The following is a 19,016-nucleotide window of genomic DNA, read 5'->3' on the forward strand; positions in this document are numbered from 1 at the left end:
GATCCCTGGGTTGGAAAGATCACCTGAAGAAAGGAAAGGCTACCCACACTCCAGTATTCTGGCCTGGAGAATTCCATGGACGAGTCCACGGGGTCGCAAAGAGTCCGACACTAATGAGCAATTTTCACTTTCACTTTCTATGCAGCAATATTACCACTTCTATTGATTTAGAAATATTCTGAGGCTCTATTTCTAACCTGTTCGCAATGGAATGAAGGAGCCTGTGATGACAGAGTCAGTAGCCGGGCAATGACCCCCAAAGCAGATAATGAGCTGAAGAAGACATCTGCTGTTTTTATTTACCCACACACGATATCTTGTGTTATCTGCTTGTCATATCAGAAAACATTACATTTTTTCTCTGTCATCAAATGAGTGCATGGAAATTGCTTATTGTCAGGTTACATGGTCGTGTTCTGACTTGTTGCCTTTGCTAACCATGGATTACCACTGAAACCTGGAGAAGATTCTGGATACAACTGAGAGTTAAGGTTTTAGAAAGAGAAGGTAGGGACAGGCTCTACAGGAAACACTCTCAGGAGGACTGCTCCTCTAGCAGAGCCAAAAGTAAATGCCTTCAGTCTCACAGTGGCCAAAATTGGGGGTCAGCAACAAGATATACCACACAGATGGATGCCTTCAACATATGGGGATTTCTCCTCTACTCTGCTTTGTAACACAGGAGAGGAATTATGTGCCATGCTGAAGCTTCTCCTCCATATCTTGACCTAGAGCAAACAGAATAATACTTGTTTTCCTTCCTTCATATTTCAACACAGAGGTTCCTGACAGCCTGGGATTCTATTCATTGTGCTCAATGCAACTTTATTTTCTCTTGCCTGATAATCCACTAATAGACCCCAAGAGCCAGGCCTACATACAAGAAAAATCAGCTACATCAGTCAATGGCCAAGCAAAAATTAAATGATAAACTCAAGTGGTACAGATGGTACAAATACTGAAATGTAAGGAAGGGATACTTTAAAAATTATGAGCAGGTATAATAAAAAACACAAAACACAGTTCAGTGCCCTCAGGTATGGTTACCTCCCAGGTCTGAAGGACTGGAATCTAGAAAGAGAGAACCCTGTAGAGAGAGTTTCATAGTGAACGCTATACTCTCCTGTTAAAAGATGTTGCTATCCATAATTTTAATCAACTCTAAAAGAGATTTTTAAAGCTTAAAAAAATATTATGTATTTTTAAAATCTTATACAAAATTCATGTTAAATTTCAAAATACTAAATACTTTGCCAAAAAAATCATGACAAACATAAGAATGTTAGATTTAATGATTACTTAAGAAATTTTAGCATACCCAACAACTCAAGGAAACAAGCTGCATAAATACTGAAAAAGAAGAAATGGAAAGTAACTTTCATTTTTTATGATGATATGATATTTACATCTAACATTCAAATAACTCTTCCAAAACATAGATACTACATACAAAATGGAAATATGGCATTTGTATGAATATAGTATACAGGTGTATAAACCTATGCATATGGTATATATGTATTATCCTACATATATATATTAAAAAGTAGAATCAGGATTAAATCTCATTCATGTTGGTAGCCATACCCAAAAAGGTTAGAGCAGAAAGATCTAAATACCTATGCTCCAAAAGTGATGTTTAGTTTCAAAGCAATTCCAAACAAAATATCAATTACTTTGTGTGTGCATTTGTGTGTGTGATGTTCTTTTGGTAACACAAATGAGAAAAGAATGCTAAAACTACAAATGGAGAATACTATGGAGCTCTTTTCTCTAGATTCAAAAACTTACTTTAAAGGCACTGTAACCAAAACAGCATGGCATTTTCAGAAGAGTAAAAAATAGATGTAGGAAACAACAGGGAACTCAAAAATAGACCCAAGTAATATACTGAGAACCTAATGTGAAAATTTTACTTTTTCAATGCTACAGATATCAGATTACCTACATAATAAATTGTATTGTTTCAATGGACTACTCACCTAAAAGAACACCATTGAATTTTCTGGTAAGAACAATGATTATGATACCATCCCAGACAGGGTAAAGATTTTATAACATAAAAATCACAACTAGCGAGGGGTAGCAGAGAAGCAAGGATGAATTGCATGAACACAGGAACATTTTAGGATATTGAGACACTACATGATACTATGTGATCAATGCACCTTTGTCTTACTTTTGTTAAAACCCCTAGAATGTACAATACCAAGAATGAACCCTAACGTGAAATATGGGTTTTGTCAGTGTAGATTCACTAACTGTACCAACTGCACCACTCTGGCAGGAAATGATGTGTGGGGAGGCTGCGCCTGTGTGAGATGAGTGGGTATATGGGAACTCTGTACTTTCACTTCCATTTTGCATGACGTAAAACTACTCTAAAAACTATTTTTTTTTTAAAGAGCACAACTCTAATATAACTAGAAGAAAAACAGGAAAATTTTAACCTTGGAACAAGACAGGTAAAACAGAAACTATAATGAAAACACTGGCACATTTGACAGTATAAAAATTAATAAAAATTCATGCATTATGCAGCACTAAAAGAGACAAGATGGTTTTCACTGTATATATGTTTGGCATGGACCATGGAGACAGAGTGCCCAAGTTTAAATCTTTACTATGAAAACCAAATAATAAGTGTTTTAAAATAAAAATCTGTATGGTAAAATATAGGTTTTAAATATTTAAATGCAAATTTTACACTTGATCTTAGCCAAAAGGCCGAGAAGCGATCAAATGCAATTTTTAAACCAAAGTGGGATTTCAAGAATTGAAGAGAGAAGCAGAAACAGTTTGCTTAGAGATTATTGTAGAGATCAATTACTTGCATAAGAAAATAACAAAACATTATCCATATGGTTAATACACAATAAACTGCACATAATGTTACGAACATATGTTAAATTTAAAACAAGATGCATTACAAATCCAGCAGTTGTCCACAAGATAAGAGACTGTCAAAGATATGGTTCCATAGGAAATATTCCCAAGAATCAAATGAAACATTGTGTGCTATGTACATTTCTCAGGAGCTCTGCTCCTGGGACTGACATGGCACAGTATTTCTCAAAGACACAATGTTGCATGAAATAGAAACATTGCAATGCAGTTACAGATAATGCATTAGAAGAAAAATGCTTATTTCCATATTCATATAATAACAATTAATGAATCAGGTGAAGGCTAGGAATTTTGTGTGCAATATGTATTTTAACCAATGCAACAACCATTCAAGGTGGGAACTGTGGTTTTCATTGTTTCCACATAAGGAAACCAAAGTTAAGGGAGTCTAAGTAATCAAGCACATTATTCAGACCTAAACCATTTTTCTGCATTTTAAGATATCAACCTAGGAATTTAACCATCATGTTATTATTTACGGGAAACATTTGGGAAACAATCTGTATCTAAATCTGACCTATAGTAACCCAAGTTTCACGTTGGAGTGTACAGAAACAACTGATCTGGTTTCATGTGTTTCTGGTCTTTTCTCTCTCCTGTTACATATTGAAGGTGACATACTCTTCCCATCACACCTAACACTTAGTTTATGGATGCTTATATCAAGTGATTATGACACTAATTCTATAAATGGTGGCAATATAAAATTCCTTTACTGTATTTCTAAACCATACCCATGTAAACTTCTCCCACAACTGATATGCCCTCCTCATTGAAACATACGCTACTGTAGTTCCCATTTGCATCCACTATTATTTTAGCATGGTGCATAAATTCACAACAATGGTTCATTTATAACTTTACTTCCTTGCTCCATTACTTTTATTTTTCATCCCACTGATACTTTCTTAGGTTGCTTCACTAAGTATGTTATCTGCGTTTCTTCCTTTTTAAGTATGTTTTTTGTTAATTTGTTTTATATTATTTTTATTGTCTTTCTTACTGACATTTCCTTTGCTATGTCAGCTGCCTAGTTAGTACAAACAAGACATCATTCAATTTCAGTCATGTCTGACTCTTTGCAACCCCATGGACTGCAGCCCACCAGGCTCCTCTATCCATGGGATTTCCCAGGCAAGAATACGGGAGTCAGTTGCCATTTCCTTCGTCTAGTGAGTATACCTGTAGAATTTATAAATTCTGGTTTAGAAAAAAGTATGGTCTAAGGAGTCACAGTGTGCGTCAAGCCACTTAAGTCATGTACAACTCTTTGCGACCCTATGGACTACAGCCCACCAGGCTCCTCTGTCCATGGGATTCTCCAGGTACTGTAAGCCACTCCAGTAAGAATTCCAGCAAGAATACTGGAGTGGCTTAAAGCATGCCCTCCGTCAGGGGATCTTCCTGGCCCAGGGATCGACTTGAGTCTATTATGTCTCCTGTACTGGTGGGTGAGTTCTTTAACACTAGAGCTATCTGGGAAGCCCAGGAGTCAGAGACTTGGGCTCAATTATCTAATTCACAGATATCCTTAACTGCCTTGCTCAAGGTAAGTTATTAAGTATTCTTCTTCTTTCTTTATATATAAAGTGGGATATTCCTCTGTGTTGTGTGTATGTGAAAGTTGCTCAGTCATGTCTGACTCTTTGCAACCCCCTTGGAAATCTCCAGGGCAGAATACTGGAGTGGGTAGCCTTTCCCTTGTCCAGAGGATCTTCCAAACCCAGGGATAGAACCCAGGTCTCCTGCACTGTGGGCAGATTCTTCACCAGCCTAGCCACAAGAGCGTCTTGTTTAAAGTTCATATAATATGGCATATGAGGAAAGACTGTTAAATAAATAAGGCAAATAAAATTTATGTTAATTACAGAAATTATAATATGCTCATTCAACTGTAATATTTATTGAATTCTTGCTATGTGCAAGGCATATGCAAAGTTCTGTGTGTGTGCGTGTTGAGTCACTGAGTTATGTCCAACTCATGTGACCCCATGGACTATAGCCCACCAGGCTCTTCTGGCCATGAGATTTCTCAGGCAATAATACTGGACTGGGTTACCACTTCCTCCTCCAGGGGATCTTCCCAATGTAGGGATTGAACCCACATCTCCTGTATCTCCTGCACTGGCAGGTGGATTCTTTAATGCAAGGTGCTAGGGGAAGAGTAAAAATATGTTTGTTCAAGCATAATAAGCATTAAGAAGCTAAGTGTGTAAATGTTTAAATACAATTTTGCTTAAGGATAAAGAGAATTAGAGGTTATTTAATAGCATATAACAGAAAAATATGACTGGTCTGTTGGGAAATATTTTATTGTTTCAGGCTGAACCATGTTCCCCTAAAATTCATATGTTGAAGTCCCAACTTCCAGTATCGCCGAATGTGACTGTATTTAGAAGCAAGTTAAAATGGCCCATTAAAGTAGATCCTAATCCAATATGACAGGTGCCCTTCTAAGAAGAAATCTGGAGACAGAGACATCGGGGATATACACTCACATAGAAAAAGACACCTGAGACCACTTCAAGAAGGTGGCTATCTGCAAGTTATGAAAGAGCCCCTAGAAGACCACAGACCTAATGACATTAATCTTGGATTTCAAGTTTTGAAGAAGGTGGGAAAAAAAAGTATCTGTTATTTAAGCCTCCCAGTGTGTGATATTTTGTTATGGCAACTTGAGCAAACATTTATAAAATATTGTTAAATGTACATTTTAACTTTTATCTGTTAATTCATGGTCATGCAAGTTGCATACTCTTTGTTGACTTGGAAACCTCATATGGTGCTAGCTATAGACCAAGTACCAAAAAGGAGAAAACCGACTTTTCAGTCCTGCATCTATGGGTGGGAACAGTATTCCCATACACCTAGTAAGAACCTCACTGTGAGTACTACAACATTATGTGTAACATTTGATTAATCAGGATTTAAGTATGAGAGACTTCTTTCTGATGAGTGTAAATATTGACAGGGAGGGATCTATGAGAACAAAGTGATCTTTCAAAGGCAATCCTTTGTTCTTCAAAATCATCTCTAAGGGTCTCTTGCTGTGCTGTGCTGTGTTTAGTTGCTCAGTCTTATCCAACTCTTTGTGACCCTAAAGAGTCTACCAGGCTCCTCTTTCCTTGGGGATTCTCCAGGCAAGAATGTTGGAGTGGGTTGTCACGCCCTCCAGGGGATATTCCCAACCCAGGGATTGAATCCAGGTCTCCCACACTGTGGGCAGATTGTTTACCATCTGAGCCACTAGGGAAGTCCAAGAATACTGGAGTGGGTGACCTATCCCTTCTCCAGGGGAACTTCCCCACCGAGGAATCAAACCAGGGTCTCCTGCATTGCAGGTGGATTCTTTACCAGCAGAGCTACCAGGGAAGCCCAACGGTCTCCTAGGGAACGTATGTATGTAACTTAATCCCAGGCTTCTGGCAGCGGTCCCTTTAATTCCTGCACATTAATAATAATAGTAAGAAGACATCCCAAGGCAAAATCCTGATTGACTTTAATACCAACAGCATTCAAATCTAGAGTCACATTTAGAAATGTTACATGTTTGCCTGTCATTTTTTTCCAGTACTTCTTGATATAAGCCTTTTTGATTTACACATTTTAATAGCTCACCAGATACAATTGTCACTGAAGTCTGCATAAAAATAAATTGCAGTAATTAGATATTAGGCAAGCCCAATTAGAAATTAGGCAAGATCTAAAAATTATGACTTATTTTCACTTAAGTATGATGATGTCTGAAGTCAAAATATCTAGGTTGAAATATCAAAATATCTAGGTAGAAATTCTTAAAATATAGGAAGTAGTGTCTCAAATAAATGGTTCTGATGCAAAATAATGAGCACTTTTACAAAAGAAATGTTTTTTAAAATATCTAAATTGTTATATGTCTTCTTTGATCCAAGACTTTTAAAGGCTAAATTCAAGGACACATACTACCTTCTCCATCAAAATAACTATTTAAAAAGGAAGGCAGGAAGAAATCCATAAAGTGCTGCACTCTTGACCTCAATAGCTATTTTAGATTCAATCGTTTCACCTTAAGAGCTTTGAAACTTAAATGTAGATGATAATGGTTGGACATATCAGAATATAGAAGACTCTGTTTCTTCATTTTTGTATCTCTTTTTTTTTTTCTTATTTTTTTCTCTACTTACCAGATTACTTCTGGGACAACATTTATTTCACCTTGAGGCAAAGTTTTGTTGTTGTTTTTTTTCCCCTTTGGTAATGTTTGGGAGTTTGGGGAGTCAACTAGGCTCACTATTTATCAATGAGGATAAATCAATTTATGTATTTAATTTATTAAATTTGTTATATGGTTATTAAATTTATTGTACAGTTATTAAATTTATTGTACAGTTATTACATTTATTTATTAAATTTGTTATATTTGTTATATGATTATAAGTGAGAAACTACTCCACCTACCTAAACCTACAGGCTATTGACAAGGAGACTCTTTATGGTGTTTTCCTATCCAAACCTAATCCTTTGTTTCATGGATTTAAAATTGGAGGGAGGTAGTCCATAAATCTGCAAGAGGAAGAGAGTAGTTGGTATCTAATTCCAAAACGGGTTGCATATGCTTTGTATCTGAAGAAATGCTTCCCACTGAGTCAGACAAGAACTCATCCCACTATCGTTCCTCCTTACCTCTCCTACGAACTCTAATTTTTCAAACTAAGTCCTTTAATCTAATACTCCAGTCTAGCTACCCTTACATCCTGATCTCTGCTAAAATTTAAAAAAAGAAAAAAAACAACAAGAAAGCATCCCTCTACTTCCCGAGAAACTGAACAGTTATCAACTGAAGTTTTCAATTTACCTGCTCCATTTGTCTTTAAAGTCTACAAGCTCCTTGCTCTCTGCAGAAAACTCATCTTAAAGTTGCCTTTGCTTTGCTGTATTTAAATCAAGACTTAATCTAACAAATTCTGTTTTCATGCTTAAGACTTTCACCATAGAAAAGCAGCCAAGGGTAGAAGTGGGAGAGTGATGGTCAGAGTGATCAAGAAATAAGAAAAGCAAATTGTCAGCTTAGTAATAACCTGCACTAATAGAAATATATTTTCATTAATGATTCTAAAAACAATTAAATAATGTCACAAATTCAGGATAAGTGGCTTAGACTGGCTAAAGGCATTCACAAGTCAACCATAAATTATTTTAATTAGTGAAGCAGATACTCAGGTATACTTAAGGAAGAGACGCTTTATTTGAAATTAAAAATTAGGTATAAAAGTAAACATTTTAGGTGAAAAATCAAACAAGCTATAACTTTAAAATATGAAAGTGACAAGCAATGTAGCATGGGGTAAAAAACTGGAAAATATCCAAAATTTGAAATCAAGAAAACAGACTTTTGCTCATCTCTGGCACTGACTAGGTACAGAAACAACTGAAGGAATGAACACAGAATCAATTTATCCTTTGTAAAATAAGAAAGCTCGGTTAAGAAAGGGGTAGGAAAATAAAGGGAGAGTCAAAAAAAAAAAAAAAGAAATTTACTAAGTTATTTCCAAGGATATTAAGAAAGTACAAGTAAAATAACAACAAAAAATGAATGTTAAAAATTTTGGGACGTTTTCAGCTTTACAGACCAAAGACCATTACTTATACTCACTAACCATGGTATACACACTCAGAACAAAGCAAATGTCAAAACTTTTGTATTATATTCTCATCAATCACTCCTCATTATATAGAAGAAGAAATAGAAACAGTAAACATGTGAACAGATTATATTTGTATAGTGTGGTGTCACAAATATGCACTCATGTTTTCAACTACCTTAAAACACATATGCTTTTAAGATCATATCACTAAGAATTTCGTGGATCTACAGTTCAGTGCAAACAATTTCTTTTCCTCCCAAAATGCATATTATTCAATTTGGGAAGCGGGGAAGAAGGTAAGCACTTTTTTTTTTCTCCTTCTTGATAATAACCTTCTTTCTTGGTTCCCAGGAACCTGGCAGTCAAATACACTCTAAACTATTCAAGGACAACACTTAACACAAGACATCAGAGTGACAGTGATGGGAGGAAGCAATTGCCAACTACAGCATCCATTCTGAATAGCTGCGAATGCCACATAAACTTAGGGATGATTTTAATATCATGCTGGAGATCCCCTTGAGTTCTTATATAACTGGTATACTATGATATTGTACGTAAGTAATTAAACCATAATGTGTTCAGGGAAGAGTTATTATACAGTAAACGCATGATGCTGAAGAAATGCAGGGACCCATTTTCAGTCTCCAAGTAGAAAGAGACTCTTGGTCACCAAGTGTCTTGGATAGCCTCCATCTCATAGCCACAGGTCACAGAAGGCAAAAATATTGGCATAAAAATATCATTGTTATAGAAAGAAGGCAGTCTGGAGTTTATTTAACAATATATATATATATATTTCTCATATGTATAAATTTAAATATATAAATATAAATTTATATTTCTCATTTCTGTGCTGATCACAACAAATGCTATGTAAAGCTCCACTCTAAAGAACCTCTTCAATTACAATTTAATTTAGACAAATGCCCATAGGAGTTTCATGTCTTGGGGTCAGCGATATGCTATCTAGTGGGGTTAAAACCATGGAGCTAACACTGCCTATAGAATCCTGCCTCATCAAGGAACTATTTGTCTCAGTGCACTACCTATTGCATCTAGAATCTCCTACAATTGTATCACTTCAACAACAGTCTAGCACTTTCATTATGATCATGAAAATATAGAAGCTATACCACTAGTTAAATACTACTTTCTCCCCTTGTATTTGTGCATATTACTGTCATGCCTTTCTGAAAGGGATTATTAGTTTACCACAGCTCCTAACAAGGAAGAAAGCATACCTAGAAGTGAATACCATATAGTTCTTTATTTAATACATAAAATTTAGTAGCATGTGAAATTTAGCTGCAGTCCATGGGTCGTGCTGCAGTCCACGGGGTCGCAAAGAGTCAGACAGAACTGAGTGACTGAACTGAACTTAACTGAAATTTAGCTGATAGTTTTTAGTAAAGTTAATCATTAAAATTGACATTTATTTTCTGTACTCAGATATTTTACATTAATTTTACATAAATTATTTTTAAATTATCACAGCAGCCCCATCAGAAAGTTTTTTTCTATTTTCCTTATCTTGTAGTATGAAAACTGAGATTTGATACTTTAAATAACTTGTTAAGGTAACCCTGGTGGGAAGTGCTAGGGCTGAATTTGGACTCCATAACCCATTAATTTATCACTAATTTAGAAAGAAAAGTGTATTATCTTTTTAATTTGAGGTATCTTATTAGTAGGCTATTAAATATTAATTAGCAATTCAGTGATCATTTTTTCTGTCTGATGATACTCATAACCAACATTTATTGAATATCATCAGCATTACCCTAAGCAATTTCAATATAAGACATTTTGTTCTCACAAGAAACACATAAGACAGATACTATTATTTTCCCTATTATACAAATGAGTAAACTAGACCATTGAGAATAAAAGAAACTTGCTCAAGTATCATGTCTTAAGTAGTTGAAACAAGATTCAAACCCAGGCAGTCTGTCTCCTATATGCCTCTCCTTATCTTTGTGAAGTCACTCAGTCATGACGACTCTTTGTGACCCCATGGGCGTCATAGTCACCCCATGGACGTCATAGCCTATAAGACTTAGATGTCCATGGAATTTTCCAGGCAAGAATACTGGAGTGGATTGCCATTTCCTTCTCCAGGGGAATCTTCCCAACCCAGGAATCGAACCCGGGTCTCCTGCATTGCAGACAGACGCTTTGCCATCTGAGCCACCAGGGAAGCCCTTATCTTTAGATGCCTCTAAATGGAAACAACATAGGATTTACAAAGAGGAGAGTTATTTTAAAGCACGTCTACATTTGTTGTTGATTCAGTATATTTCTGAGGACAAAGCCATTTTACCCCCCAGTTATATCACAGGTTAAGAAATCTGAAGAGATATTTTACTTAAAAAAGCAATCAGTTTCTACCTAAACTGCTATACCCTTTTTATTATTATTATTATTATTTGCTGTACCCTTTTTAATGCACTGATGAGCTTAACATAAAAATAATGACAACAGCAAAAGCAAACCAAAATGCTCACCAATGAAATACTCTATGGTAACTCTCTAAGAGCTATAAAATTACATGAAAATAAACAAAGTGAGATAAATCTAACAGCATTTGGCAAGTATCAAATCTAGTTTGCTTAGGGGAAAATGCTAATAATAAAAAGAAATGCAGAGATTAAGCCGAGGTCCCACTAGAAATCAGTGATTCCCATTTGAGTCTTCTGAATTTAGCAGGAACCCGGTGATAATCTCAGCCTGGTAGTACCCCTTAGCTTCAGCAGAAGAAAACACAAGGCTGCTCTGAATAACAGCATTCCTAATTATGCTGCTGACATTCCTCATAATAAGTTCAGTCTATGAACAACTGTGAGTATACAGTCAAAACTGCAAACATTCAAGGACATAAGTGAACATTTATGATAACAAATAGGAAAACACCACCAAAAAGTTTAGTCAGAAGTACTTTAAACTAACTACTAATTGTAGAAAATAGTGTAACTCTAATCAAAAGGTTTAAAGATTTAGAGTATAGAAAAATTTGCAGGAACTAGAAAGTATTTATAAAATGATTACACATAAAATAATCAATAGAACTTTTAGAAATGAAAAATACTGTAAAAATCTAAATGAATGGGTAAATAGTAGAGTAGATCTAAGAGAATATAGAAATAGTGAAATGGAAGATTAGGCAAAGACAGAACAGAAGACAAGTCAATGCAAAATATGAAAGAGAAAGAATATGTATGGAAAAGAGAATAAAATAATGCATGTCTAACTGACAGCCCAAAGGGACTGAATAAAGAACAGTTTGTATTTGAACAGATTTCAGAAATTTACACAACTAACAGAAGACCTGAAAACACTGATATCAAAGCAGTATGTACACGAACCTGTAGGAGTAAAAGCAGAGCGCTACTAGACACGTCCTCGCGCAGCTGCAGAACACCAAAGATAAAGAGTATATTTTACAACAGCAAATGTGAAGGAAGGGGTAAGAAAGGTTGATTACAAAAGAAATACAATTCTGTTCTGTACTTCTGTGTCTCTTTTTCTGTTTTGCATATAGGGTTGTCGTTACCATCTTTCTAAATTCCATATATATGTGTTAGTATGCTGTAATGTTCTTTATCTTTCTGGCTTACTTCACTCTGTATAATGGGCTCCAGTTTCATCCATCTCATTAGGACTGATTCAAATGAATTCTTTTTAATGGCTGAGTAATATTCCATGGTGTATATGTACCACAGCTTCCTTATCCATTCATCTGCTGATGGGCATCTAGGTTGCTTCCATGTCCTGGCTATTATAAACAGTGCTGCAATGAACATTGGGGTGCACGTGTCTCTTTCAGATCTGGTTTCCTCAGTGTGTATGCCCAGAAGTGGGATTGCTGGGTCATATGGCAGTTCTATTTCCAGTTTTTTAAGAAATCTCCACACTGTTCTCCATAGTGGCTGTACTAGTTTGCATTCCCACCAACAGTGTAAGAGGGTTCCCTTTTCTCCACACCCTCTCCAGCATTTATTGCTTGTAGACTTTTGGATAGCAGCCCAGGTGGGATGCATGAGACAAGTGCTCGGGCCTGGTGCACTGGGAAGACCCAGAGGAATCGGGTGGAGAGGGAGGTGGGAGGGGGGATCGGGATGGGGAATACGTGTAAATCTATGGCTGATTCATATCAATGTATGACAAAACCCACTGAAAAAATAAATAAATAAAGGAAAAAAAAAAGAAATACAATTAATTTTACACTAGATTTTTCAATTTATGTTATAAAAGAAGCTGGAAAACAAACAATATCTTCTTAGTGCTTAGAGAAAGCAACTGCAGATCTAGAATTGTGAATCCTGTAAGATGCTGTTTTAAAATTAAGGGCATAATAAAGACATCTAAAAATTTTAAAAACTGTAACTATTTGCTAGAGGATGAATTTAATATAAACAGCTTTAAAATGTATTCCAAGAAGAAAAAAAAAAAACACACCCTGCTATTCTTTATCTAATAATGAATTGAAGAGAATCCAACATCTGGGAGAAGTCATTTGTGACATATACAACTGACAATTTGTTTTAAAATATATACAGGGACTTCTCTGGCTATCCTGTGGTTAAGATTCTAAGCTTCCATTGGAGGAGGCATGGGTTGGATCCCCAGTCGGGGAACTAAGACCCCACATCTTGCACAGTGCAATTAAAAATCAAATAATATATAAACAAATACTAAAGTTCAGTTAAAAAAATCAAATAACCCAAGAAATAAGAGAAACAACCAAAGTGTAAAAAAATGCTGAATGTTCAAAATAGGTATGTGAAGGTAGATATAAATAAATATTCTAAATAGACATTTAAAAGATATAAATATTTGATAAATATATAAAAATATTCAATCTTACTTTTAATCAGAAAATTAAAATTGAGAACAATGACATATAAAGTAGCACACAAGAATTAGTAAAAACGTAGAAGAAAAATGATGCTCAGTGTTGAAAAATACCACAGATTTATCAGAGAAAGAACCCTGATGACTGTCTCTCCAAAAGATATTTAAAATCCAAGCACCACTCACCCCTCTACTGCTGTTACTATGCACAGAATCACCATGTCTAACCAGGATGATGGTAATACCTCCTAATCATTTTCACTTCTTGCAACTTTGCTCCCCTCCTCTGCTCTATCCTATGAGATAGCCAAAATGTAAGGATTATACATCTCTTATGTCCACACCCTACGTCTTCCCATTTCACTCAGAATAAAATCCAAAACTTTTACAGTTAACTCTAAGACTTTAAATGATCTATTCACTATTACCTCTATTTCATCTCCACTTGTCTCAGTGTGTTCCTATCTCTTTGCTGTCTGGCCCACATCAGGCATGCTCCTGCCATTGAGATTTTTACTAGATAATCGGTCCTCCTGAAATTCTCTTCCTTCAGATATTTACATTGATGACTCCCTACCTCTTCCAAGATTTTGCTAATATATAACCTGCATGAGGCCTATGCTGTCCAACCTATTAAGAAATTCCTCACCTCTCTTTCTCTTGTGGCACTTCCAGTACGACTTACCCTGTTCTATTCTTTGTGTCTTGTTTATAAGTTCCAAAAATAAAAAAGCTTTTGCTTAAATCCAGCAGGAATGATAGGGATCTCCTCCCCCATTCCCTCATCAAGATTATTCAACTATGGTCCATTTTAAGTGTAAAAATATTAGAGACTCTCCAGTCTTTTAATATATATATTGATTGTTAACAACAAATGACTTTATTTTGTTGGGCTCCAAACCACTACAGATGGTGACTGCAGCCATGAAATTAAAAGATGCTTGCTCCTTGGAAGAAAAACTATGACAAACCCAGACAAGATATTAAAAAGAAGAGACATTACTTTGCCAACAAAGGTCAGTCCAGTAAAATCTATGATTTTCCAGGGGTCATGTATGGATGTGAGAGTTGGACCATAATGAAAGCTGAGTGCTGAGGAACTGATGCTTTTGAACTGTGGTGTTGGAGAAGACTCGTTAAGAGTCTCTTGGACTGCAAGGAGATCCAACCAGTCAATCCTAAAAGAAATCAGTCCTGAATATTCATTTGAAGGACTGATGCTGAAGCTGAAGCTTCAATACGTTGGCCAGCAGATGCGAAGAACTGACTCATTAGAAAAGACCCTGATGCTGGGAAAGATTGAGGGTAAGAAAAAAAGGGGATGACGGAGGATGAGATGGTTGGATGGCATCACCGACTCAATGGGCATGAGTTTGAGCAAGTACCAGGAGCTGGTGATGAACAGGGAAACCTGGCATGTTCCTGTCCATGGGGTCACAAAGAGTTGGACATGACTGAGTGACTGAACTGAACTGAACTGAACATCATAACAGCTTTTCTTTTTTTTTTTTCCAATTCAAACCCTTAAATAAAGCACATTTAACAGTGTTGGCAGCCTAAAATCCACCTTCATTTTCACATTTATATATTGATGCTTTATCTTCATTGTATCTTGCCCTTTTTACACAGGACAGTTTCCAGTGTTTGAATTTAATCTTATTTACGCAGTGCCTTTCTTTCCATTTATTTAGTATACTTGAGTGTTTCCATGTCAATGACAAAATGAACATAAAATTAATATAATATATAGAGCTTATACAAAACTTGAGTGCTAGTCAAGTATTTAGATAAACTTATGAAATCATTAGAACAAAATACCGTTCAAACCCTTCTATATTCAAAGCATATGTTATAAATATATTGGTCTCTAAATTCTTCTTATCTAAAGCTGTCCAACCTAAAAAGAAGAGGATCTCTAATCTTATTTATTATCTACATCAAAACCGACATCCAGGTTAATAGCTGGCTTAAGCAGGGAAGTCACATGTAAGAGACAAGCAGCCCACAGATATTTAGATGAAAGACAAGAAGTTAAAGCAGGGATAATATAATGAATTTAAGAGAAGAAGTAAGCTTCAGGACAGTGAATAGATTAAGTTGACTGGTGTAGAATTGTTTTATTTTTTACTTTTTAGATTTCACAATCACCCATCCCTATTCTTTAAACACTTTTGCATTTGTTAAATACCCTAGGATTTTTAGCAAGGCATTGCTAGTTCTGACACCCCTAATGTTATATTTAAATCATATGTTCCAAACCTGTCATTTTCAAAATAAGAAACGCTTCTATGATTAGGTATTGAAATGTCAATTTACAATTTAGCATTTTTAGATACAGGTTTTTTAAAAAACTAAAGTACGTAAAAAGTATTCAAAAAATCTATGTTAACTACTGTTTCTTGTCTCTTATTTTGTGAATTTGACAGTATTAAAAAAAATTCAACCAGAGGTTTATATCAAACAATGAAAAGAACTGAAAAAGCTCAGATAGATACACATACACACACTGAAAATAACAAAACAGCAGCAATATCTCTTTTGTGACATGGTTCCTATAACTGATATAAGCAATATAGTAAGAATAAAGATTAGTTCTAACAGGATGCCTTAAATATAATTTATTTTTAAAGGTAGTGCTCAAAGAGAAAATTTTATTTTTTGGTTGGAATACTAACTGACATAGAACTAAAGAAATCCTTTTTTCTATTTATTTTTCTCTTCCTCACTTCTCCCAAAAAGTATCTTGGCAAACAAACAAAGATTATAATATCTTTAAGAGAATATACAATTCATCATTAGGTTTATTCTTAAGATTACATCAGAGAGTGATTATTTTGAACAAGTAACTACACAAGGTATTTCTACTAATTACAAATCCAAGGAATTCCAGTAAATTTTAATATTGTGGCTACATCTTAGCTACCTGATGGTGACTAATATTACTATTCAATTTTGGAGACACCTCCACCTCTTTGTTTATATTTTAAACACAATCTCTGTATATATTTTAAAGACAACTTCTATAATGTTTGGAATTTGGCTGAATATGCTTGGATAGTACCAGGAGGCTTTTATTTTTTGGTGGATTATATCAGTTGTAGAAAAAAAGAAACACAATACAAACTGCCCTCAACTTGGAGTTAAAATGAGAATTAAAAAATGGCCTTTTGGACACTGACCTTTCCACATCTTAAAAAGATTGATGACATAATGTTTAATGGTACTACTGCAGTACTTAATATCACATAATTCACTTTCATAGCAAAGCAAATGACTTTTAAACTATATTGAAAAAAGATGGCCACCAGATAAAGATCTTTACTGCTACCCTTGAAAAGAGAAAAATACTTCTCTAGGGGAAAATACTTGGACATGGATCATATTTGGCACCTGGTTTCCTATTTTCCATTGCATTTCAATCAATAATAACTTGAAAGGAAGTCTAGACATAACTCTAGTTGCCCAAATGTATCACGACTCTTTTTAAGTAATGTAAGACTATTAAGAATAACTAAGGTGATGACTTTCCTAAGATATTTTAAGTATTTCACATTACTCTATCATTTTATATTCTTAATAATAAATACAATATAATACTGATTCAAAAATGTGTTAATCTCAGAATTTTATATGTATACACTTAATTTTATTGCAATAGTGTAAAGTAAAAGTATATATTCATGCATGCTCTTGCCTGACTAGATGACGTGCCAGTCATATTAAAATATATTATATTTAAAATGAGAAAAGATAGTCACCTACATATTTGTAAATAATAATCATACAAGGCCATGCATTTAAAAACATTTAACCAAGTTAGAATTTCATTCAATTTGAAATAAAATATTTAAAAAGCTTTGATATGATACATTTATATATAATATAGTGATAGTGCTTTCCAAGCTGCTCAAGTAGTAAAGAATCCACCTGAAAATGTGGGAGATCAGGAAGGAGACAGAGTTTGAAACTTTGGGTCAGGAAATTCCCCTGGAAGAGGAAATTGTGACCCACTCCAGTATTCTTGCCTGGAATATCCCATAGGCAAAAGAGACTGGTGGGCTATAATCCATGGGGTCGCAAAGAATCAGACATGACTAACCAGTTGAGCATGCGCGCGCACTTGCACACACACACAGACACACACAGAGTGATAGAGCTGAAGACAATTAAATGAATATCTTAGAATCATACTATCCTCCAAATACACAGAATTAATTTCAATTTGTTTAACTGGGATATCAAAGTACAAATTGATATCATAAAAAAATCACATCTGATAAAATCATACCCATGGGTAAAGTCCAGATAGTTATTTGTTATTATCAAGAAACAACATGGAAACATTAATTTGTTGGCAAAACAAAAATAAGTTCTTTTTGCCTATTGCAAATACCATTACAGATAGAAGGAAGAAAATTTGAAGTCACAGATTTTTTATATTTAAACAATGTGGAATTAACTAAATAAATATTTTAAAAGAAATTAAAACATGTAAATGAAAACAAAGTATTTGCTCTTCTTAATCTTTGAAATGATTCACCTCGATATTCAGAGACAGTTAAGAGTTGGCTTTTAAATAGATAACTAATTTGTTCCATTTCTTAAATTTTTAAATAACAATACTTAGGAAGAAAATAATACAAACTTCTCTTTCTCACTTGTTTATAGAATTCTGGTATGTTCAAGTTGGTTTTAGAAAAGGCAGAGGAACCAGAGATCAAATTGCCAATATCCGCTGGATCATCAAAAAGCAAGAGAGTTCCAGAAAAACATCTACTTCTGCTTTATTGACTATGCCAAAGCCTTTGACTGTGTGGACCACAATAAACCGTGGAAAATTCTGAAAGAGATGGGAATACCAGACCACCTGACCTGCTTCTTGAGAAACCTGTATACAGGTCAGGAAGCAACAGTTAGAACTCGACATGGAAAAACAGACTGGTTCCAAATAGGAAAAGGAGTACGTCAAGGCTGTATATTGTCACTCTGCTTATTTAACTTATATGCAGAGTACATCATGAGAAATGCTGGTCTGGAGGAAGTACAAGCTGGAATCAAGATTGCCGGGAGAAATATCAATAACCTCAGATATGCAGATGACACCACCCTTATGGCAGAAAGTGAAGATGAACTAAAGAGCCTCTTGATGAAAGTGAAAGAGGAGAGTGAAAAAGTTGGCTTAAAGCTCAACATTCAGAAAACTAAGATCATGGTATGTGGTCCCATCACTTCGTGGCAAATAGATGGGGAAACAGTGGCTGACTTTATTTTGGGGGGCTCCAAAATCACTGAAGATGGTGATTGCGGCCATGAAATTAAAAGATGCTTACTCCTTGGAAGGAAAGTTATGACCAACCTAGACAACATACTAAAAAGCAGAGACATTACTTTGTCAACAAAATGTCCCTCTAGTCAAGGCTATGGTTTTTCCAGGGGTCATATATGGATGTGAGAGTTGGACTACAAAGAAAGCTGAGTGCCGAAGAATTTATGCTTTTGAACTCTGGTGCTGGAGAAGACTGTTGAGAGTTCCTTGGACTGCAAGGAGATCCAACCAGTCCATCCTAAAGGAGATCAGTCCTAGGTGTTCACTAGAAGGACTGATGCTGAAGCTGAAACTCCAATACTTTG

At 35.2% G+C, this 19,016-nt stretch overlaps 1 protein-coding gene and 1 pseudogene across 2 annotated transcripts in view; both read right to left on the reverse strand.

The window, feature by feature from the left end:
• The window catches only part of GRID2 (glutamate ionotropic receptor delta type subunit 2), a 1,554,957-nt gene that overhangs the window by 1,025,167 nt on the left and 510,774 nt on the right, over positions 1-19,016 (reverse strand). The gene's annotated exons all lie outside the window — the stretch shown is intronic.
• LOC122673666 lies at positions 2,655-2,739 on the reverse strand (annotated as a pseudogene).

This window comes from Cervus elaphus, chromosome 17 (assembly GCF_910594005.1).
Source record: "Cervus elaphus chromosome 17, mCerEla1.1, whole genome shotgun sequence".
Taxonomy (NCBI): Eukaryota; Metazoa; Chordata; class Mammalia; order Artiodactyla; family Cervidae; genus Cervus; species Cervus elaphus.